The following is a 24,135-nucleotide window of genomic DNA, read 5'->3' on the forward strand; positions in this document are numbered from 1 at the left end:
GAGCCTACCCTGATGTCCTGGCTGCTAAATCCCTTCAGGATACCACATCAGCAACCTCCTGCAGCCAATGATTGTGCCGACATTTGGTGAAAGTCGTTGATGGTCCTTGTGTAGGTTGTTACCACATCCACTCGGAGTAACCACATGGCCAAAGAGTCTGGCATCTTGCTGGAACACCTCCTCCATCAGTGTCATCTGCCCACTGGATCCAAAAGTTTACTTTCTATGTCTTCCTACGTTCCCACCTTCTTCATGGATGGAAGTGGATCGAAGAAGTGGGTTTTGCTTTTAAAATGGCGACAACTCTGTTTCTGAAGCATAAACTGCGTAATTGACAAGCTCTCAACTCACATGCTTTTGGTGGGTGTCACTCGCCTTCTAATCAGCTGACTCACCCACCCAACTCCCTACAAGCCCAAAGACTTCAATTGACTCTCACCTCACCCAAACACAATCGGATGTTGTCACCCGCCCTGACGACACAAAAAGTTGAGAGCAATGTAATTGTCTCAAAAAATCCCAGTTTTCATGCATTCTCAAAAAATCCGATTGCGAGCAAGCAATTTGACGCGAACGCCAGGGGCATTACCGACTCAGGTAATGCCCGGCGGGCCATAGTTATAGTCCCGAGCAAAGCGATGGCCTTAACGAAGGCCCCGGGGCATTACCTGAGTCAGTAATGCCCCTGCCGCGAGGGGCATATAGCTATTAGTACCCGGCCCGCAAAAACTGTGTGACGGGGCACTAAAAGCTTTTTTTTTGTCTCGAAACGCGGCAGTTTTTCAGGAGGAAAAAAAAATACAAAGAAAATGGCCACCGGGAAAGGGAAAACGGAGTCCGTTTTCCCTTTCCATGCTGGCCATCGGGAGCGGACGCGCTGGAAACAGAAGCATTTCCAGCACGTCCGCTCCCGAAAAAAAAAGAAGTTAAGTGCGGTTGGGAGGACGGAAGGGAGGGGAAGGGGAAAAAAATGAAACAAAAAAAACCTACCTGGGTCCCCGCCAGGGGACGATGGCAGCCTCCAGCCATGTGGAGGCTCGGAGCAGGGATGGCCCCGCTCCGAGTCTCCACACGGCAGGCGGCTGCCGTTGTCCCTTACCTGGGACCAAGGGATAGAAGGTAGGTGGAGTGGGGTAGGGGGAGGTAGGAAAGTGGAGGGGAAGGGAAAAAAGCCTTACCTCAGTCCCCGACGGGGGGGCGAAGGTAGCCTCTCAGCCGTGGGGAGGCTCGGAGCGGGGATGGCCCCACTTCGAGCATCCTCATTGGCTGAGGGGCTGCCACGCCCCCCACCGGGGACAAAGGCTGTAGAATCCCGACAGAGGGATTCCCGGCCTGGTAATGACTCGGCGAGGGACAATCCGAATGGCTCTTTCATTCTGATTGCGCCCTCGCCGGGTACTAATATGCAATACAATGCAGTTCTACCGCAGAGATGCACGAGGGCTTTGGTCTTCTATTTTATGGATACTATCCGCAGACAAGCACATGTGCAGGACATAACAAGCTTTGGTCCTAGAAAGTCTGTTGCCAGACCCTGCTGCAGAAGACAGGGGGCAAAGCCGGAGACTGATCATAGGCTTAGCAGGCACTGACCAAACTCGCAAGTTACCAAAGACCTTCTTCAGCCATGTATCTCACCTATAGCATGGTCGACATAAGGCAGTAGCCCTGAAGGAGGTGGGGTTCAATCACCCCAAGAATAAGGTGCCACGTGATTCCTATACTTTCAAGTAAAGCGGAGCTCAACTGGATAATATAATTATTATTTGTGTACAAATCATTAAAAACCAATACAAAAAAAACGACTGGAAACAAGACCCTAAACTCCCTGAACATTATAATGACATATAAAAAACTCCCTAAGGGAAAAAGTTGTTTAAACAGGATAACCACGTGGCTGCAGTTAGTTTATGTACAAGAAGTGCTAGGGCTCTAACTGTAAACTGGAAATATCAAAGCTGCCACAACGGGTAGAAACCGCTTGAATCCGCCCTGATGTGCACTGCCATCGTCATGACTCTGTGGCAGTTCCTCTACGAACGTCCATCACTTTTGGATTTCTAATAAGTTCTGCAGCTCAAACACATGTGGAGATGAGAACAGGACAGAGCCCAGGAGCTGGGCCAACGGCAAATCCGGTCAAAGTCTTGCTCTAGCTCTTAGAAACCTTTGAAGATCTGACTCTTTCCCAGGAGCAAGTTGCTGCAGTGGAGGTTTCCAATGGCCACCAGTGAAGAGGGGAGAGCGCTTAGAGCAGAGCAACTGAACGCGGAGGTTGTCTCTACAACCCGCTGTGGTTGGATGCAAGTGCCCCTTACACAAAAGGTGCACCTGGCATGGTGGTTCATCTGCCAACATTGCACCCTGGCTAACAACTAATAGTCCCTAGGGGTTTCATCATTACAGAGCCTGTCTATTTGTTTACATATTATAAAAATCTTCGTCTGTTAGATACTCGAATGCCATTCTCATTTGGCACACTCATGCCTAATTGTTTACATTAATCACATTTCTTTGATAATCACTGTATCCTGATTGGGCATACATGTTTCTTATGTAAACGGGGGTAATTCGAAGCCTTTCACATTATTGCTATTCAAATATCTTCTCACATAAGGAGTGTTTTTCAGCACCTATCCTGGGGCACGTCGTTGGGCAGTGCTGATGTTTTTTTGGGTGGAATGGGAAGGCACAACAGCCCTGTGGAGCTTCTTCGGCAGTAGGTAGCCATACTGACACACATGTAGCACATTAAAACTCTGGGAAACACTGTAAAACAATCGTGCGTGGAATGTTCAGAATCTGAAAAAAGTTTGGAAAAAGATCCTGTTATTTGTTCTATTGGAAGCAGAAAATGTTAGATGGTGAGTGGACTTTGAGATTCAGGCCTACATTTGCTCATATTCCTTATATATTGATTGTTCTCAGATCCCTGTTCACAAGGAAGGGGTACATAGCACAGTGCTTTAGAAATGGATAGTCGGTCGCCCAGACAAAAGCACGTTTTTACATAGAATTGAAAAGGAATGTGATTGCCCCTCTACTGAGAAGGAACATGGGTCAAATAACTCGTTCTATGTCATTTCTTCCACTCTGGAGGGTCTACAACCACGTTTTAGCTCACTGCACCCTTCACATAGGAGACATTTTAATTTGCATATTAGTCTTTGTTCCATCCGCAAGGGCGGTCCAGCACCGAAATGTTTGGCAATTCTTCTCTGAACAAGAGTACCATCAGTAACCACAGACACGTGTTTCTGCCTCCTCAGTGAGGTGAAGCTGAGCCTGTCTGAGGCACAGTGAGCAAGAGGTCCAACGTATGGATTACCCATGGCCACATAGGGTGAAACTCCAAGTTTTACAAAATTGAAAAGGAGTATGGGAGCCCCTCTACTGAGAACGACCATGGGTCAAATAGCCATGGAGAAATTCCATAGACTAGGGTATTTGACCAATGTTTGTTCTCAGTTGAGGGGCTCCCACACTCTTTTACAATTCTGTTTCTGATTGACACTCAAACTCTTCATTCATTTTCATCCTCTCAGTCATTCTAATGTACCAGGCAGTGCGGAAAATGGAGATAAAACAATCCCAGTTTAGGTTATTACATAATTTTATAGCCCCACCTTTTGATGAGTTGGGAACTATATTTTAATAACGCGTTTCATGTTATAGTTTCCACAACCACCGTTAAATGTTTGGGAAGAATGTACACAAAAACCAAGTATGCTGATCTGTCCTGGCCCTTCGTGAGAAACCAAGCATGTGGTCTTCATGGTTATAGATTTGATGAATGCATCTACTCTTTACCACTATACCCTGACTCACAAGACCTAACTCAGTTCCTATATAGAAATAAGAAGTGGAAACACACTAAATTTCCTCAAGGGTACTCTGAATCACCTTCAATGTTCAACAGGGTCCTTCAAATGTACTTAGAAAATGCACAGTTAGAAAGCGTTGTTATACAGTATGTAGGTGATTTGCAGAAAAACAGAGGCACAATGTAGAGATTTCTCCATACACATGTTGACATATCTGTGCTTGCATAAAAAGGGCACAAGGTAGACAAGGCCAAATTATAATATTGCCAGAAAGAGGTGTTGTACATTGGACAACTGATATCACAAGACGGGCGAAAGGTGACACCAGAAAGTGCAGAGGCAATATGCAGACTCCGAAACTCACAACCATAAGACAAATGCAGCAGTTTCTAGGACTATGCAATTACTGCAGAGCATGGGTGTTTGACTACAGTATATACACTATGCCCTTGTTAAGTGCACTGAAGGAAGCACAGAAAGGGGAGGGCACCTTACGGTGGACAGAAGAAATGACGGAGGCATTTGAGGAGCCGAAGATAGCAATATGCCCAGATTCCGTATTAGGGATCCCAGACTATCAAGACAAATTCTTCCTGTTCTCACACTCCAATGGAGTAGTGATGACTGCAGTACTAACACAGAACACAAGCATGTTGCACAAACCATTAGCATACTAAAGCAGGAAATTAGACCAGTGAAGAGGAAGACACTACGCGTGCAAACAGGCACTGGCTGCTGCCGCATTCACCTTAGAAAAGTCAGCAAGTATTACCATGGGATGCAGCACCATTCTTTTTGTGGCGCATGCTCTCTTCGCAATACTGGAAAGACTCAAAAGCACATTGACAACATGGAGAGCTTTGGGGTACAAGGTGTTATTGTCAAACCCAGCTCTCAAGATAGTGAGATGCCGACTTGTCAAGGATGACGACTGTGTGTATGACTCCACCGCCAACACATAAAACCACAACAACATCCCAAAAGTGCAGGAGAATGCACTTGAGTGGGGAGACGTACTTTATATTGACGGGTCATCCACAATTGACCAGACAACAGGGGAAAGACATACTGGAACAGCAGTAGTGAGATTAAAGGAGGACGGAATGAGTGAGGTGGTGACAAGCGCACATTTACCGTCACATTTTTCAGCACAGGCTGTGGAGCTAATAGCTTTAATATTGGCACTGGAACATAGCAAAAGCAAAGAAGTGACAGTATATTCAGATTCATCCTAAGTGACATCTGAAGTACATTCTGAGCTGCCACATTGGCTGAGGAGGGTCTTCAGGTGTGCTGATAGGTCACCGGGGCAGCATGCACTCCCATTGGGCAGACTGATAGAGGCACTTTAGCTCCCACTGCGCATGGCAGTGGTGATGTGCCAGGCCCACACGAGGGGGGAGGATCCCGTCTCAAGGGGCAACGAGGCAGCGGATATGGAAGCAAAACAGACCGCTTATTTTGGGAACATTTTGGAAATGGACGCCTTGTCCCCAGTACACAACTTTGTACGGACAATGGTGTTTAAAGAAGGGTATGACACCTTACCAGTGATGCAGATTATGGAATTGCAGGTAGCTGCACCCAGGGAAGAGAATGATTTATGGTTAAAGAAGGGATGTACATTGTCTCCGACAGATGCCTTATGGCGACAAAACAACATAGGGAAAGTGGTAATGCCATTCCCATTACTGCACACTGCACTGGCACAATTACATCATCCTACTCATATGGGGAAGGATGTGCTTGCTGCTCATATTAGAGAAGATTGGTTTTGTCCTAAATTGGCAGAACATGTGGCAGAATTCATTACCAATTATCTTGTTTGTAAGCAATTTACAGCAGGTCATACACTAAGGGTAGTGAGCAGCGCCATACCTCGCCCAATGGGTCCATTCCAACACCTTCAGGTCGACTATGTGGATATCTCCAAGTATGCCAGGGCTACCGCTACATGATAGTGGTTGTATGCCCATTTTCCCGACAGATCAAAGCCGGTCCCTGTTCCCATCCTGGTGCCATTAGAGCGGCAACATTTCTGGTTCGTGAAGTTTTCCAACAATGGGGTGTGTGTGAGGTCCTGCGGCCTGGCAATGGTCCTCACTTTGCCAATGAGATGTTCCACCACATCACAAACTTGTTGGGAATACAACACAAATTCTCTTGTGCCGGTCACCCGCAAGCAAATGGGGTGTGTGAGTGCCTCAACAGGCTGCTCAAGGAAGACATTGCCAAAATGAAAAAGACGCTCAACGAAGGTTGGCTGCATTGTCTGCTTTAGCCTTATTCGAATTGCGCAATAAAGCAGGGTCTGACCACCATTTAACCTCACACGCAGTGGTAACCGGACGGCGCATGAGACTTCCCCTGGCTCCTCCCACTAGGTCATTATTAGATGCAGAAAAATGTCTGATGTAACTGCGGGGACAACGGGAGAGGCCTGAAGCAAAGGGAAAGAAGAAAACAACAATGCAGAAACAAACAAAGAATTTCTGAAACCTCCACAACTTTATCCTGGGGACCAGGTATTTTTAAGAGACTTCAAACGCTGGTGGTACAAGCCCCGGTTTACAGGACCATGAACAGTGGAGCAGGTCACAGATCGGGCAGTGAAATTGCTAGATAAGAAGGCTTGGAACTACCTTGGGGACATCAAGCCCTGTCAAGCGGTGGCCTCTGCTAGCACCAATAACGATCCACAAACAGAAGAACAAAACGATCACCTGGGAACAACTCAGCTCAGCATAGGCAAACCTATGATTACTTGCTCCAGAGCAAGGGATATAGGGAAATAGGGAAATATATTGTTCTTTCTGCACACTGACAGCATTCATCGTGAAAGTTGCGACTGTTATTATTGCATTGTCCGATGCTTCCCCATGATTCACATCCCGCGACCTTCCATGGCCACTTTGCCCAATTTGTTAGGAGGTCCAACAGCACTAGAAGACGCCATCCTAATGTTTTTTTCCGTGTCTTCCTGGCCTATTTGTCCCAAATGTACCCACAACTGAATAGGGGAAGCCCTTCTGTGCTTGCAGCACTTTGTGATCCTAGTATACGCACAGTTTGTGAACAATTATTTTTCCTTGCAATGGCCCAACATCAGTTCGCTGGGCTTGAATTTATTAAGTACTAATAACAATAGGGCTGGTTATAGCGCATTGCAGGCAGTCAACAAACATCGTCAAAACAACACAAGATTCCGAAGAGGGCTAAGTAAAGGGTGATATTATTAAATTAATGCTTATTGGGGCCTGTGTATTATTCTCGTTTGATATTTTTGCCCTCACCTTTTGGTGAAAGTTGTATGTTATAAGTAATACAGCTGTAACCCCTACTAGCACAACTCCAGTGTTGGCTGGAGGAACTATCATGTCAGGTGGAATGTCTGGTGGCAAGGTAAGCACTGTAAGTACAATAAGGAGGGGTAGATGCAGTGCTAATGTAGACATAGGAGGGGTGGATCTCTATCTTGCTGATGCTGCTCGAGTATCTAATAACATGTGGTACAAGTACATGGCTCAAGTAGGCAAACAAACCATGGGGAGAGCTGCTATGTCTGCTCTCTTATCCCTATGCCATGAGTGCCACCAGAACATCTGTAGCAACTGAAAAAACAGCAGCAAAAGCAAAATGCCTTATGTATCTGTCCATGTGTACTACCCGAGGAAGATTCCAAGGGAGGACAGCAACCTGAGATGAATGTCCAAGACAACATTCCCATACGAAAATAGCTATCTCAAAACGCTTGACATGATGGACAAGTACTGGAAGAAAGACCAGGCTATACAATACCTAATTGACGGCCCACAAAAAGGAGAAACAAAAACGATAATGCTGAAGGAATGACGATGTCCTAAGAAGGGACCCAAGGAAATAGGAGGAGAACCAGGATGCTGGCAACAACCACAGATGCTTATGTACGGCCAAGTATTCACAGCTTAAGTGTGGAAAGAAGGTGTAGTAGGGAGTAAAGCACACACACTCCTAACAGTTCCAGTAAACACAGTACAGGCAGAAAATGACAAATGCCTAAAAGAATTGGATGCAAGTGCGAAGTTACTGACCTCGTTAGAAAATTAAGCTGGACCAATGCCCCTAATACCGCTGAAGAAAACAGCATTATGTTTCCAGCCTGATGGAGCAGTAAAAGTTGGAGAAAGCAAAGACTGCAAGCAGACAGTGAAGCGTCCAGGCATGAATGTTGGGGGCGACAGTATGGAACATTATAGGGCATGCGGATCGGATCTAAGGCATATGAAAAGCTGCCACGCAACTGGGGTGGAGTATGCTCACCAGTGCACATCAAGACACTGGCATTAGTGGTTCCGCAAAAAGACATCAAAACAGAAGACTTCCCTAAAATGGATAATGCCAGAAGAAAGAAGAGGTCAGTAGGAGTAGGATAAAGATACAGAACTACATGTCGTCAGCGTCTCTGGATGACATAACACCTGAGCGCTGATTGTTCAGTAGGACAGAAATGTTCTTTGTGTCAGTAGTTCCAGCTGTAAAGACATACACACATGCAAAATGGCTCCAGATAATGAAGTGGGAGCTGATGCAGACAATAAACTAACAGTCAACGGCTTCAACGCTATAAAAGAAGAGCTCTGAGCAGTAAGGTTGATGGCACTAAAGAACAGATATGTTCTAGACTTGCTCACAGCAATGGAAGGAGGAGTTTGCGCCAAGATCGGGTCTTCTTGCTACATGTTCTTGCCAGCAAATGACAAAGCAAATAAAAGGAACACTAATTGGAGCAGTTAGCAGATTATCGAAAATGCATGCCAAGATGGAGGAGGAAGCCAAAGGTGCAGGAAAAGATGAAAGCTAGCTGTTATATATATTCTCATGGATACCCACATGGATGGACGATGGACTAAAAGTACTATTACCAGCACTGTTAATAATATTATTGACATTATATGTGATAAGGATATGCATAACAAGATGTAAGAAGACAACAGAGAAAACAGTAGGGATGAAAATTTTAGTAGACAATAATGGTGAGGAGGACAAGATAGTAGAAGATTGGAATGGAATAAGGGCGCAGATAAAGGAGTGTCTACTGTTCCTGACTCAAATGATAGTATTCAATGATCCTAACAACTACAAGAAATATTGGGCTAAATGGGTGTGGTGCAACCCAGAAGGAGAGTGCTGTTACATGACATGGAGTTTGGATGACCATGCAAATTACTATGGACATCTTGGCGCAGTTAACGAAGATATGGCTTCCAAGAGCTAAGGTGAATAGATTTGGAAATGTGGTCGACAGGTCGACCAGAGGGGAGACTGAAGAGAGGGTCCCTGGAATGGCCCTCGTCATCCCTATATGCATGACAGCCCAAAGACTATGAAATGAGAGATGCCGGACACTGTTTGGTCAGCCACCAGGAAGGCCAGCAAATCCTACATATGTGAGCAGATATTCTCTCAGACATCTATTCAAACCCTATCCAGCTGACATCCTCGTGGATACAGGTCCCTCAACACTGGACCAGGTTAACTAACGATAAATATCTAGCTATGCCGACGTCATTAGAGACACCACGACATGGTAACATTAGCCACGAAGCAAACTCGCATCCCTGCATGAAGTTACACAAATACACATGCGCACACACGAAGAACATGCATACACAGTTCTATAGATAGAGGGCAGATACACGGACATACTGTCAGAAGTCTTTCTTATTTTCTTTTGTTAGCCAAATGCAGAAACGCAGAAATGCAAGAGAGCAAGAGTCACACAAAACAAGCTTGCAGCCACTTATTGCAACTACCCATATAGAACCTGATGGACATTTAAGGAACCTGGAAGAACCGAATAATACTAACCTCAAGAGAAAGCAATGCAATAACATGTAGGCATTGAGAAACCATAGAACAACTGCAGTGAAAGTGCACGAAGCCACAGGCCTCAGCATAAGAACGAAGACATGCAGTCTCTGCTGCACGAAGCAAGGGGCCAGTGCTCCCAGCCAAGGACAAAGGCGGGTGGAAAATTCCTGACTCCAGGGGCAAGGAGCCACCTGCAAAATAGCAGAATAAATCCTAACTAATTGCACACCAAAAGCTCAGTTTTGTGGTGCTCACCCACAAACAATGGCCATTTACCCGTGGTGGGAAGAGAAGCTGTTCCAAGCAAAGCAGACAAAAACTGACACATGTGTTGCCCAACAAACATTGCTATTCACAGGCACTCTCTTAGGCTAGGTGGATATACCAGTGGCAAGAATTGGGACACACAGTCTTTCTCATCACCTTGAGAAGGCACACAGAGCGCTGAGAACAGAGCAGGGTCCCAGTCCTGAGGAGACCTGCTCCAGCCAATTAGGGAGCACAAATCCTAGGGTGGAGGGTAATGAGCAAGGGCCAATGGAAGTCCTACGACCATGCAACAATGAAATAGATAATTTTTGCAGAAGTCTCAAGCAGGACCACCTGACATGGCAGGACCAGTTAGCTAACACATATAGGTGCTTTCTACAGGAACTACCAACCCAGTCACCCAATAGAGTGGGCTCTTAGGTTTTTGGGGATGGTTTCAGAGTTATGACGACATTGGGTAACGAAAGCTCACGCCACGGGCCAAGGAGCTGTGATTCCTGGAGATTTTTTGGTTTCCTGTATGATCCCTGTCTGTTATGGAAAATAAAGGACAGTTGTAGCTTGCCCTTGGCTGAGCCCTCCGTCATTACCATGGGAGGGTTCCTTGGGCCTTCGCACTCTGCTGAATGGTGACTGTGAAGCACGAACCTCGGTCCTCTGGTATACCTTTATAAATGTATCCTGGGAGGTGTCCTCTGGTCTATTTAGGGAGGTTTGTGGACATACTGGGACATTTTCTGCCCCTATAAATTGCAAATAACACAAACTATGTATATTGGGTTTGCTCCCAAGGTCCAAATGTAACAATACAATGTGGAAATTGAAAGAACTGGCATTGCTGCTTGGAAAACACGCACTCTCCATAGTCTGAATATGTAAAACTCCCAGTTGCTTAGACTGTGGCTAATTACAGAATTTGGAGATTGGAGAACAGACCACACCCATTTAATTTGAATCTTCATGGTAATGAATAATAGAGGTGTATGTACGTTTATCTTACAAGAAGCACTACAACTTGGCTTTATGTGTTTTTTTTATTTTAAAAAAAACCTGTATGATGGACAAAACTGTAACAATCTGTAAAGGAAAATGTAATTTAATAAAAGAAATGAAACCTTAGTGACAATGCCAGATATCCTTACTGCAATGTCACAAGAGAAAGAAAAAGAAATGACACTGCAATAGAGTAATATCAGTACATAACTCAATAAGCAAGACTGCACCGTGAAGCACATTGTGACAATGGACGTTGCTCATGTCAAAGCTAGAGACACTCTTACTTTATATTAGCTGACAACCAGGTGCAGTTAAAAGCAATAACCCTTTTTGGTTAAAAAAAAAAAAAAACAGAACCGTCCTGGGTGTGTTTTTACAGGAGCCGAGCCACATATCTGTCTGCATGCAACATACCTAAAATCGCTTTTCAGTGATTCATGGCTCTTGCAATGGTACATTTAAAGTATGGCACAATAATTGGCAAAGCTGCTTGTGAAGATTATATTTTGTATTGTAATGTCATTTCTATTCATAATGAAGTAAGCATGGTGTCTATTGTCTTGCTAATAGTTACATATCTAAGTCTACAAGACATTTGTACACTGAATGACAGGTACATAGTTCTTGAGGACTCATTACAACTAACATTATTGAATGGGTAACTGTGGCAAAGCCAACTGTAAAAATGCAAGGTTACACCGGATGGGTTGAGTAACAGCTTTAATGTAGCCAGCGTGAGCCCAGCAGGACTCAGCCATTACATCTTCATCTCAACTGCTAACTGTGGAATCAAGAACCTAACTACATACGTAAACAAGAATGTAAGGCAAGTGTGGAATCTTACAGCAGTAAGATTCCACACAGCCACATAACATATATTACAACACTTCTCCCCCCCATTGCATCACAACACCCCGCACATTCACGGAACACTCATCACTACGCACCCCATTCAACCAAAACCCCTAAACAGAAAAAAAGGAAGGAAGAAGGAACAAAAGGAACAACCAACTGCACAATGGCTCCCAAAGCATAATCATTAAACTTGGAAGGGTGACTGTTGGGACTGACCGGGGCAGTACGGCTTGAAGCGGCAAACTCCGTACCAGCACCATTACAAACAACAGTACCCTCAACCGGAACAGAACCTGCACCAACATCACAACATCTTAAGGGCACACCCACATCTGCGCAAGGAAAATCAAGATTAGGACTTATGATAGCCTAAGAACTTGAAACATCGGGGGAATAAACAAGAGAGCCCCACTCCAGAGTACTCCACACTACCGCTGGTTTGCATGGGCTCCATCCCCGCTTGGGACCCTTGAGCCCTTCCTACAACCACCACTCTCCTCATGCTCCACCTGGACCCATCATCGAGTTTCAGATATCCTCGCCCAGTCTTCACCACCACACGAGGTTGCATGTATTTACTACATCCCTTGGGCACAAACCTCGGGTTCTTGATTCGGACGCGATCCCCTATTTTGTCAGACAAAGGCTTCTTATGCACCAGTTGTTTCTGTATGAATAATTCTTGCTTTTGGCGCACCTGATTCAAAATCTCATGCATGTCAACCTGCGAATGGGTACCTCCACCCAGCGCCGGCACTCTAAGTTTAGAACCAGGTTTCCTTCCCCGCATCAGCTCAAACAGGGAATGACCCTTAAGTGCTGAAGGAGTGTATCTGTATACCTTCAGAGCCTCAGAAACTGTGCTCTTCCATGGAAGGCCATTGGCCAGGGCTAACTGTATGGCCCCCTTTACAAAACGATTCATACGCTCCACAAGACCATTAGCCTCTGGGTTAAACAGAGAGACTCTATGATGACGGATACCAAGACTCCTCAAAAACCCCTGCATGTAATCTGAGACAAACTGTACACCGTTATCGGTAGCAATACCAGCTGGTATCCCTTCCCTGTCAAAAACTGTAGTTAGAAACTTCACAACCTTTTCAGATGTCCCAGTGAACAATGGAGTGGCTTCCACCCACCTGGATGTGTAATCAACCATGACCACTATAAACCTGAGACCACCTCCCAACGTATCCATAGGGCCCATTATGTCTACGGCCACCTTCAACCTCACCTCCTCTGGAACTTCAACGGGATACATGGGCTGGGTAGACGGAGTCTTACTCTTGTCACTCATAGAACACGCGGCACAGTCCCTAACCACATCTTCTACATCACCATCCATCCTAGGCCACCAATACAACTCTCTCAACCTCCTCTTAGTCATAGACCTTCCTAAATGACCCCCATGAGCCAATGCCACTAGCTTCCCTCTGAGCGACTCCGGAGGAACCAACCTCTGGCCCCTAGCAATACCTCAGGGACCCTCAGATAACTCATGCCATACGTGACCGTAAACTCTGGACAAACTGTTACCCAAAATCCCGTTTTTGAGGGCAGCCTTGATTTCAACCAACACAGGGTCACGGGAACACTCTTCGCTCCACACCTGCTCACCCACGGCAGGTACAACACTTGTCGCCAAAGTACACTCATCCCCCTCCACCTTGTGCACTTCGTCGACACACTCAGCACGAGGAAACCGCGACAAACAATCCGCAACAGCGTTCTTCATGCCAGGAATATACTCAACCCTGAAGTTGAATTCACTCATGTCTGCCATCCACCTTATGATTCTAGACAAGGCATGTGATAACCCCTTTGTGGACAGAACATGGACCAAGGGCTTATGGTCCGTGCGAAGGGTGTACTCTACTCCCCACAAAAAAGTTTCAAAGTGTCTCTATGCCCATACAGCGGCTAAGGCCTCTCTTTCAATGACTGCGTATCTTTGTTCCACATCCCTAAGTACCCTGGAGGCAAAAGCAATCTGGCAGAATTCACCACCATCCTTCTGTTCTAAAACAGCGTTGATCCTATATTCACTATCATCGACCGTCAGAACGGTTTTCCTGCCCAGGGAGAATGATCCTAAGGAAGGAGCTTGATCAACATCCTTCTTCAAATTGTCGAATTCCCTTTGACACTCAGTAGACCACTCAAAGTGAATGCCCTTCCTAAGCAAGGCTCTCATGCTGACTGTTTTGTCAGCATAGGAATATACAAAGCGGCTGTAATATTCGGCGAGACCCATGAACGACCTAAGCTGTTCTTTGTTCACCGGGGATGGGGCATCCTTCAATACTTTCACTAAGTCCTCCTTGGGATGGATCCCTTTGACATCCAAAGTATGGCCAAGATAAGTTACGCTGGACACGCCTACTTTACACTTACTTAACTTGACTGTAAGGCCACTACTTCTCAGCACTTCCATCACCTGCAACACTCTCGTATCATGTTTGGCGCGACTTTTGCCCCAGACCAGTATATCATCTTGAAAGCACTCCATGCCTTGGATGTCCGCACATAGTTTCTGCATGATTCTCTGAAAGACTGCAGATGCGGAAGCCAAACCGAAGGGTATCCTACAGAACCTGAAGGCACCAAAAGGAGTCACGAAAGAGGTCAGTGAACGAGAATCAACATGAAGGTCTATCTGATGGTAAGCGGATGAAAGATCAAAAGTGGAGAAACAAGAAGCACCTCGCACCAAAGAGAGCATCTTGTTTATATTAGAAAGGGGGTGCGTGTCTACCCAGATACAAGAGTTCAAATCCCAAAGATCCACGCACATCCTCCTACCACCATCAACCTTGCGGGCCAACACTACCGGCGCCAACCATTCGGAACTTTCCATCTCCTCTATAACGCCGGCTTCCGTAAGCTTGGCCAGTTCACTCTTTAATCCGTCCTGAGCTAATATGGGAACTCTTCTGACTTTATGGACACTGGGTATGGCCCCCTTTTTCAGTATTATCTTGTGGGAGAATCCCCTTAATTTACCCAACGTGGAAGAAAACACTGTAGGAAACTTTTTCTCAAGGTGGTCTGCAGTCAACTCTAAGACCCTTCCAGCACATTCCTTGTCCTCACTCACACTCAATACCGGAATGGCCTAAACAACTAAACAAATAACTATTGATAGGTGTTGCGTAATTACTAGTGTTCTGCCTCTGCTAAGCCTCGCACTACTTCAAACCAACTTTGATCCCAATCATAAAGGTGAAAGAGGTACATCCAAGAGTTATACCGCCTTTGCCTTTTTGCAGTAATGTGGACAGAGGGCAGGCTATGCTGTTAAGAGGGGTGTGAATGTGATAACAGTAGCAAGCAAAACAGTGATATTATGAAGACTCAACAATAAAAGAGTGTTTGATCAAGGTGCTCTGAAAATATGTATACTTTAATGAAACAATCAAAAATGAAAACACAAACAAAAACCCAATCCTTTAAGGAAACACAGAAAATGCAGAACTTGTAAAGTGTGGCATTCTGGGTGATCAGGCAAGCAATTGCAGCGTTGTCTCTTTTATCAAGAAAAGATTCAAACAGGGGCTTAAAATTCACTATGGTCCTAGAAAGTAGACCATGGGGACAGGGAGACTTCACAGCACCTTTGTCTTGTCTTTTGACACTCAACAGCATTGAGTCAGGCTTCTAAGAGCTTCCTGAGCTGGTGATTCGGTGTTGGGTGGGCAAGCTGGTCAACTGGGTCCAATACATGGTGTGGTTCAAGCAGCAATGGCACATGGCACGAATAAGCTTGGGGCAGGTAGGCGATATCCAGATTGGTGGATCTCGCAAGTGGTTCAATGCAAGCCTTCACTGGGTTTCTGGGAGGCCCAATCCAGGGTCTCCAGGGAGAAAGTAAGCCCCTTTGCTGTACTCCCACTCTAGAGAGCTCGGATGACATCTACAGGGTATCCTTCACCTCAAGTGAGCAGGAGCCTGGTTCCAATAGCAGTTGAGACCTCAGTCTAAAGCATTTCAACCCCACTGGTCCCACTGCCTTGAATGCACCTGTCTTCATCTCTATGGAAGGAGAATTTGGAATGGACTGCACTCCCAACAGGGTTCCCAAGATTTCTTCTTCTTGGTGTCCAGAAAAGACTAAAGAAAAGAGTGGAAGACCCCTTATTTATAAAGGTAAAAGGTCACAGGAGATAGCACAGAAGCAAGCTTGCTGTAAGGAGTTCAATCCCTTTTCTTCTAACAAGTGACTTTTGCCTTCTTGCTTCATGCCCAGAGTGCACTGTTCTGCAGGGAATGTTGGGGAGGGGACAGTAAGGAAAGAGTGCCCCACAGAAAACCAAGATGGTTGGCCCCTTCTCTCAGGTCCCTCTCTGGCTGCTCTAACTCCATCCCACCCAATACTGACATATGCAATGGCTCTTTGGTGTGCAACTCCTCTAACAGGAGGCTGACCTTTGTTATATGAGTGGCACTTTGAAAGTATGTTTCCCGGGAGATCTCCTGGCGAGAGCTCTTTTGCCTGAGGTGAGGCGTTACCTTGCTCCCATGTGGATAAAAGGGGGGAAGCTGTCCTGGCTATTGTCTGACTGGGAGCAGTACAGAGAGCCGGGCTGCTATGAATAGAGAGTACCCTCTCATAGTTGGCCTGGGCTTATAGGGTCAACACTTGTATAATATCTTATTGGTATGATCTTATCAGTCACTATACCAAAACCAGGTACAGCCAATTCTTAGAGTTTACCCTGCCACAAGACTGTAAGGGCAACCATTATTATATTTTGTAACCTCTGTCTCTAGTGACACTGGGTCACACCAGCTGTAACCTTTGAACCTGCATATGCAACTGGACAGCAGGTACTGTAGTTGTCAGGAGACTGGTGTAGCAAGAGCACATGTATACGGGTGTCTGATTAGCAGGGACAGAATTACCTGCATAATTGTATTATTTAATAAAAGTCAAAAAAGCTTGTGCTATTTCACCCTCATCAGATAGCAATCTGTCACAATAGGCATAACAATGTATAGAACATATTATTAATTTTGCCTATGTTAATGGCAGCCACTGTTTGACATTGCCAATGGACTTCTCCTTCATAAACTACCTGACCATTTTATGACCATATTCTGGAAAGTCTCCAAAGTTCTGTAGCGAGTAGCAGAACTCAAGCACAACAGTAAGCAGGGAGACAATCTGAGTTCACATGGACTCAGCAGCGCGAGCAGCAGGCAGACAGATGAGCTGGAAGTGTGATACAAGGCTGTCTTTCCAGTGTAGAATCTGACATATATACATAATCACACTTTGCAAGCATATGAATCAGTGGCTGATCTGTAAGAACCCCCACCCAGTGTTGGCCCTTGTGAGCATTCTGTTCTCCATAAAGTAGCATTGCCTGCAGCAGGCATCTCAGTTTAACACAAATAGTGTGGCAAACATAGTGGGTCTACAAACTCTCAGTACGCAGGCCTTGTGTCAAGTTATGATGGAATGACACCATAGACACATCAGTCAATATACGTTAGTTACTCTTCTGTTATCCGGATGCAGATATCACCAACCCTAGCTAATTACACAGTGTAGACATGGACCTTTAGCTCCGCCACTTTACCCAAATGAGGCCAACCTCTAAAATGAGTAAGTGCGCCTTTTATCCATAAAGCAAGTTTATTGTACAACAGCCGGGAGGGGGCTTACATGACATCTAAGAGTCAAACTAACCCTGGTCTCCCTGAACCACACAAAGAACACACATTATATACAATTTGCAACGGTTAATACACTCCCCCAGATAGCATTACAAAGTCATCCCCCCAAACATGATTGGTTGTCCTGTACAGATAAATCTAAAACCCACACAGTTTATTGGATATAGTACTTATAACACATCCCCTAAAAACATAATTTTTCAAGGGTTACATTTCCAAAACACCCCTTCCCAAAGATGCTTTCCCTACTTTTCTGATGCGTTGTAACATGGTCTGGTGATCCACTGTGTCGAAGGCTGCGAACAGGTTCAGCATCAGAAATACTGTAGACACCCCACTGTCCGCAGCCTCCAACAGAGCATCATATACCGCTAACAGTGCTGACTCCATCCCATGTTTGGGTCGGAACCCAGACTGAAGTTCATCCAGCAGTCCCTCTCTGTCCACAAATGGCTGAAATTGGGCGCACACCACTTTCTCCAAAATCATGGTAGACCAGATCAAATTGGCCACTGGACGATAGTTCTTCAAGACTGCTGGACCCAGATCCTTTTTTGTAGCAAGGGTTCCATCAGTGCTCTTTTAGATCCTTTGGAAACTGACCCTCCAGCAGTGACTTGTTAACAAATACTGTTATGAAAGGTGTAACATTAGCCACCAAGCGCTTGGCAGTGCATGCCGGCATAACAAATGCCAAATCATTAGTTGGCTTCAGTTGGAGAATCAGGGAGTAAATCAATTCCTCATTCACGCACTGAAAATGGAAACCCTATTTCACTTTCTCCTTATCCCATATATCCTGCTCTTCCACCGGGTCTCCCCATTTCTTCTGAGCTTCTCACTCGCAATGCTCATCTGGATGGTCTCAATCTTTTGCTTAAAGAAGCAATTAAACTTGTTTGCTTGGTCCTGTGAGGGGATGATAGTGGTCATGGTGCAGGCTGGGCTCCCAAATCTGGATACCACAGCAAACTCCACACTCACTTGGTTCCCCACCTGCTCAATCTCCTTCTGTAGAAATTCTTTTTTGGTTTCAAACAAGGCCACCTTGTAGGATTTTAATACCCCCTTAGCTCTAACTGCATCACTACCTCCAAAATGTATTCGCTTGCCGCAGCTGTTTCCGCAGTAAGGCCAGTGCAGGTCCAAACCAGGGTTTGGATTTCTTAGATTTTTTTCAGTTTTGAAAGGGCATAGTTGGAACATATATCCTTCAAGATGCCCATCCTGATCTTAAAGAATTCTTCACATGGAAGCAAGGCATTAATACCTGCTAATCTCACCTGTACTTTTTCCTCTGGAATTTTGGCCAGATCAGCTATTCTACACATCCATACTTGCGTACTATCCCTACCTCCTCCTCTTTGCACCTCCCTTCCCAGCAACCCAAATAATTGGGCGCGATGATCAGACCATAGTATTGGGAGCGTCTAAGAAACCCGTACAGCATTTCCTGTCGCTGCTACAAGGTCCAGGCAATGGCCTTTATTAAGTGATGTTACTGTGGCCATAATCTCCAGGTCATGATTATCCAGAATCTCAGCTAATGCAGCTGAGTATGGATGTGTGGCGTTTTCCAGCCAAATATTCCAGTTGCCCATACACACGAGTTCTTTGTATTTACTCCCAGCCAGTGTTAAATTGAGATCCAATGTCTCCAAAAAGGTTCCTACTGGACCTGGTGGTCTATATCCTAAAAGCACTTTTACTGACCTTGAGTGGGACAATGTGATTGTAAATTCCCTCATCTGTACATCATCCACCCCCAATCTAACTCCTCCAAATGTGAAATGGCGAGAGAGGATTTGTAAACTATAGCAATAGCTCCCCCTCCCCCATCCACTCGATTGACAGTCTGGATGATATAATTGTCAGGTACTAATTTATGAAAGATGGTTTCACCACCCCCCGTAAACCAGGTCTCGGTCAACAGAAGAAGCTCAAGATCATATTCTTGAATCAATTCCCCCACCGCCACCGCATCTGCCACAGCAGATCGTGCCTTCACCAATGCAGCTTTTATTACTATGGGTTCCTCTTCCTTGATCTTTCCCCCATCACTCTCCCTATCAGACTTCTGAGTTCCTCTACCAATTCCCAGCATTCACATTTTGTTCAGGGCTCTCAAATCCAAACTACCCCTTCCATTCTCCAGCTCTCTCAAATGTAGGTCTCAGTAATTCCACCCAGGCATCTTTCTCCCCCTAGGAGACTTCTTACCTAGGTGTCTACTTACTGGGGTAGACTGAAAATTGCCAGCAAAACCTGCCGACTGCTGACTAAGAGGCTCCAAACAGGCCTAAACAGCCTTTGCGTCTACTGGTCTCTGCAAGTGCCACAAGAGAAGCCACCTGCTTCAAACAACCCCATGAATTCCCAAGATGTCTATCTCTTACAACAATGAGCTCTCCAGTTCACCAGAGATCATATCTTCCCTTGCCCTCCAGCACTTGAGCCATCTGCAAACTGACCGCAGCTACCCCTTTGATCAACTTGAAAATCCTATTCCCCAACTGCTGACGAAGCCGTTGCAAACCTTTGCCATGATGGCGAAAACACACCTGTAGGGAGGGTTCTGGTTTATCTGGAAGATATGAATGAAAATGTCAGATAGTTTGCCTGGACGCCTTTACAACCAAAACTTTTACAATATGTGCACTGGAAAAAAGGACCACCTGAAAAACGTCATAGATTAAGTTGTTTTCATTTGTGCAACACTGTATGTCAAAATTTGTAATGAGAATGGGTTATTTTTTCATATGTGCATACACATTTGATTTCCCCTCTGCCAATCACAGCTGCACTTTACATTCTGCTGGCACTGGGCAGTCATCATTATTATAATTTATATTATTATTATTTTATTATGAAGTAAGGTTCTACAGCACAAGGTCTAAATGAGTGATAACAGTGCCCTTTACACAAGCTTTAATGAAATGTGAACAAAAAATGCAATGCAAGATTTCTACATTGAAAGTAAAATGCATGTGGGCACAGCTTGCAGAACACTGAGGTAAATGTTTCTCGGCAGAGCATCAGTGCGGCTACACTGTCACCGCAGTTTCCCCCACTCTGATTTGAAATTGACAGTTGAGCTGTGGGAAAGGGACGAATTTTGGCTGCGATCCAGGTTTCCTTGCTATAGCATTGAGGGCTCCTCAGATCCCGTGAGGGAGAAGATCCAGTTTTCTAGAATGGCTGACATTTTGTGGATCTGTTTCTCTGCTTCGCTGTGCCTGGAGCTGGCTGTGCCAGGCCATCACGAAATGGTGAGTCGAGGAGACAGTTCTGACCAATGAATTGGCCACAGGTTGAATCGGGCCTTAAGGCATTGATCGGAGCAGGGAGACGATGTGCCCCCAGAAGGGACACTTGGGAGCAGTACAGTGTTAGGACCCAGTGTTGGTGCCTTGGAGCATCAGCTCTCAGGATTCTTTTCTAGGATCTGCCCAACTGATATACTGGAGAAAAGTCACAATACAGAATCTCAAACAAGTGACTCAAAGAGCGCACCAAAAAAGACCCTTCTTGTTGGCACACCGATGCAGAAGGGAAGGGACCCGCCAGAATGAGTATTAGCAAAATAAGGTTCTGCACGGGTCGTACGTACAAATTAGAAAAGAAAGTCAAACTCCAAGTCCCAAGTTCCAAGTACAAGGTCTGGAGAACAATTCCAAGGAAGGAGAGCAATCAGGTAACGCAAAAGCCCAAAGTATGGAGTGAAACAGTCTTCTTAATTTTAAAAAATGAGACAGTTTTAGAAAGACCGCTCTCAAACCACCCAGAGCGGTCGTATTAAATCTTAACTGTCACGACCCTGCCGCACACAAATGCATGCAGGGGCTGGCAGGTGGGCCGAGACAGGCAGGGGAAGATGGTTGTGAGGTAAGGGTTTGTTGGCATGCCTGTATGTATGTTGTGGGGTAGTGTTTATAGGGGGAGTGGGCTGGGGAGAAGGTGTGTGTCTGTGTGTGTGTGTGTGTATTTGTATTTTAGATGGGGTTCAAGCAGGGGCACAGTGTTAAATGGGGGTTCAGAGTCGAAACCCCTGGATTTCAAAGGGCAGGTGGCTGAGGGGGGGTGATGTATTTAAAATAATAAAGGCACAACAAATTGGCTGAAAACAATCAGTCTTTTGTGTGTGCGGCTTTTAATATTGGAGATTATCACATAGAACCGAGCCCACCGCCAAAACTTAAACAGTAGGAAAAAAAGTAATCATTGCAAGGGCAATCAAGGCACTATTTGGAAGTGAGATAGCAAGGGAACCTGTGAATCCAAGAATAGCAAAGCAGCGATTCCAGAGCAACCAAGGCTAGGCCCGGTCACATGCGGCCCAAGCAATAAGATCAAACATTAACCAACGGAAGTCAGGGACAGACCAAGGTAAGGAGACAAATCCGGTGGTGACCAAGCACAGGGGAAGAAGCAAAGTAAGTCCAGAAGCGACAGGCAAAGTCAGGCACTGAGGAGTCAGTCTAAGCAACCAATGGAGCAAGCAAGAGCAGGTGGACACGAGTAGGAGCTGTGAATCCAGGAATTAGGCAAGAAGGAAAATGCTTATGAGAGGAGATTTCAGAAACTGGAAACACCGGAAAACCTGGAGCACCCACAAGATATACTCACTAAAGCCCTTACCAAATCATCCATACACGGTAGGGAGGAACTATTTATGAGAATGACAAAAGCTGATACAATTCCTCTTCTACATGTATTGAACATTTCAAATCAGAGTCATCACATAACTAGAATCATCAGAATGAACTGGAAATTAATTCACTTAGATCCGCACCTGAAGAACTTTTTCCAGAACCACCTAAAATGCTCTATAAAAGATGACTTAACTTTCGTGACCAGCTAGTGAGAGCTGACAGAAATCCTGTTATCAAACAAATGACACTAAGTTGTCAAAACCATGGAACATGTGGAACATGTCTAAATTGCAACAATTGTAATTATGTAATGAAATGACAGAACATAAAATAAGACTGTGTGACTTTGCAACTTGTGATAGTTGTAATATCATATATGGATGATGCTGCACATGTGGTCAGTATTACATGGGCCAAACAAGTAGGAAAGCAAAAGATAGATAGATGGAGCACAAATCTAATATTCATACTCTCAACCCTAAATCCCCAGTTGCCCGTCACTTCAAAGAAAAAAGACACAAAGTCTCCCAATTGAGAGTTATAATACTGGAATTGATACATAAACTCCCCAGATGAGGGTCTAGGAGATGATTACCATGTGTACATTATTGGATTCATAATTTAGACTATATGTATCCACTTGGAATGAACAATGAATTTAATGTTGGTGTTTCCATTTTAAAAGTTTGGTCAGTGGACTGTCTTGATATTGATTTCTAATTTGAGACATTTTATTTTACAATATTAATTTATATTTTTATGAGACCATATTTTCACTGTATATGTAAAGATTATTCAATATCTCTACATACTCATGTTATATTGTGGACTCTCTTATGACTACTATGACATACTATCTTAATAATGTTGCAGTCATTAGAATGTATTCTATTGTAAGAACAATGTATACTATTTATAAATCATACGATTGCATAAAACATTGACCTAACATTAGCATATTAGTCTGTATTTTGTATTTATATCAACATCTTTATTGTGCATGTGAATATTATTTCAACTTCTTGTATGTTAATTATTTTGCTCAAATTTTTTAGATCGTCATTAGATTTCTCTTTTTTGACAGCTAAATATACCGACCCATCATATGGCTATACTACATTTCATCTATTTACCAAGTCATTATTTACCCTCTAGTCTATACTTAGGACATCCAGTGACAGCCCATAGTTTACGTTGATATCCTCTATGTGCACGAAATTAAGTCATCATGAAATATTGAATGTACGTAGCTACATTTGTTAATATAAACAACATTTTGTATCACTCCTTAATGCAGTGTTTTACAATTTCACATCATGCGGGCATAGAGAGATACTTTAGGTAAATTCTACATGAGTTAATAGATCTAATCTAACATCAGTACCACAACAAACAATTAAATGTACTTTTTACCTCAATAATGCATATAGATTACTTTTATACCCATTGTGAAGACACTTCATTACAAAAGTGAACGTTTTACTGCCATAAGTGACTGGACGGATAGCTCTGTGGCAACAAGTTTTTTTCTTGGAAGCATGACGACGCATAGCAACACAGGCTCAAAACCCAGGCTTGAGCTTAGAAAATTGTCCCTGGTATTAAGCATGTTATTAAAGAGCAATTATAATTAAGATGTACAATGTATTTTAATTTAAAACTGAATATGGATACTCGATGGTTATTATAATATTACATCTGGTTTAACTATAGGGAACTACACACTTTTGTATTTTACAGATATCCTTTAAGAAAGATGTATACATTTGGATTAGGTGTCAGACTACATATACACAAAATTTAGAAGTTGAATAATGAGTCTCTCCTCTTGCCATTACTTGGTGATAACGTCCCTTGTCTTTGGTGTGAAGGCCATCGGTTCACTCAAAGTCATTAAAGTGGGCCAAGCAAAGGGCTGTTAGCTAGTACGGCCCTCGCAATGCAACCTTAATGTTTAACTGTAACACACACAAACCATGTTTCTGCAATGGAGAAAACATAAGGAT

This window comes from Ambystoma mexicanum, chromosome 2p, assembly GCF_040938575.1.
Source record: "Ambystoma mexicanum isolate Mex_15411 chromosome 2p, UKY_AmexF1_1, whole genome shotgun sequence".
In the NCBI taxonomy this organism is placed as follows: domain Eukaryota; kingdom Metazoa; phylum Chordata; class Amphibia; order Caudata; family Ambystomatidae; genus Ambystoma; species Ambystoma mexicanum.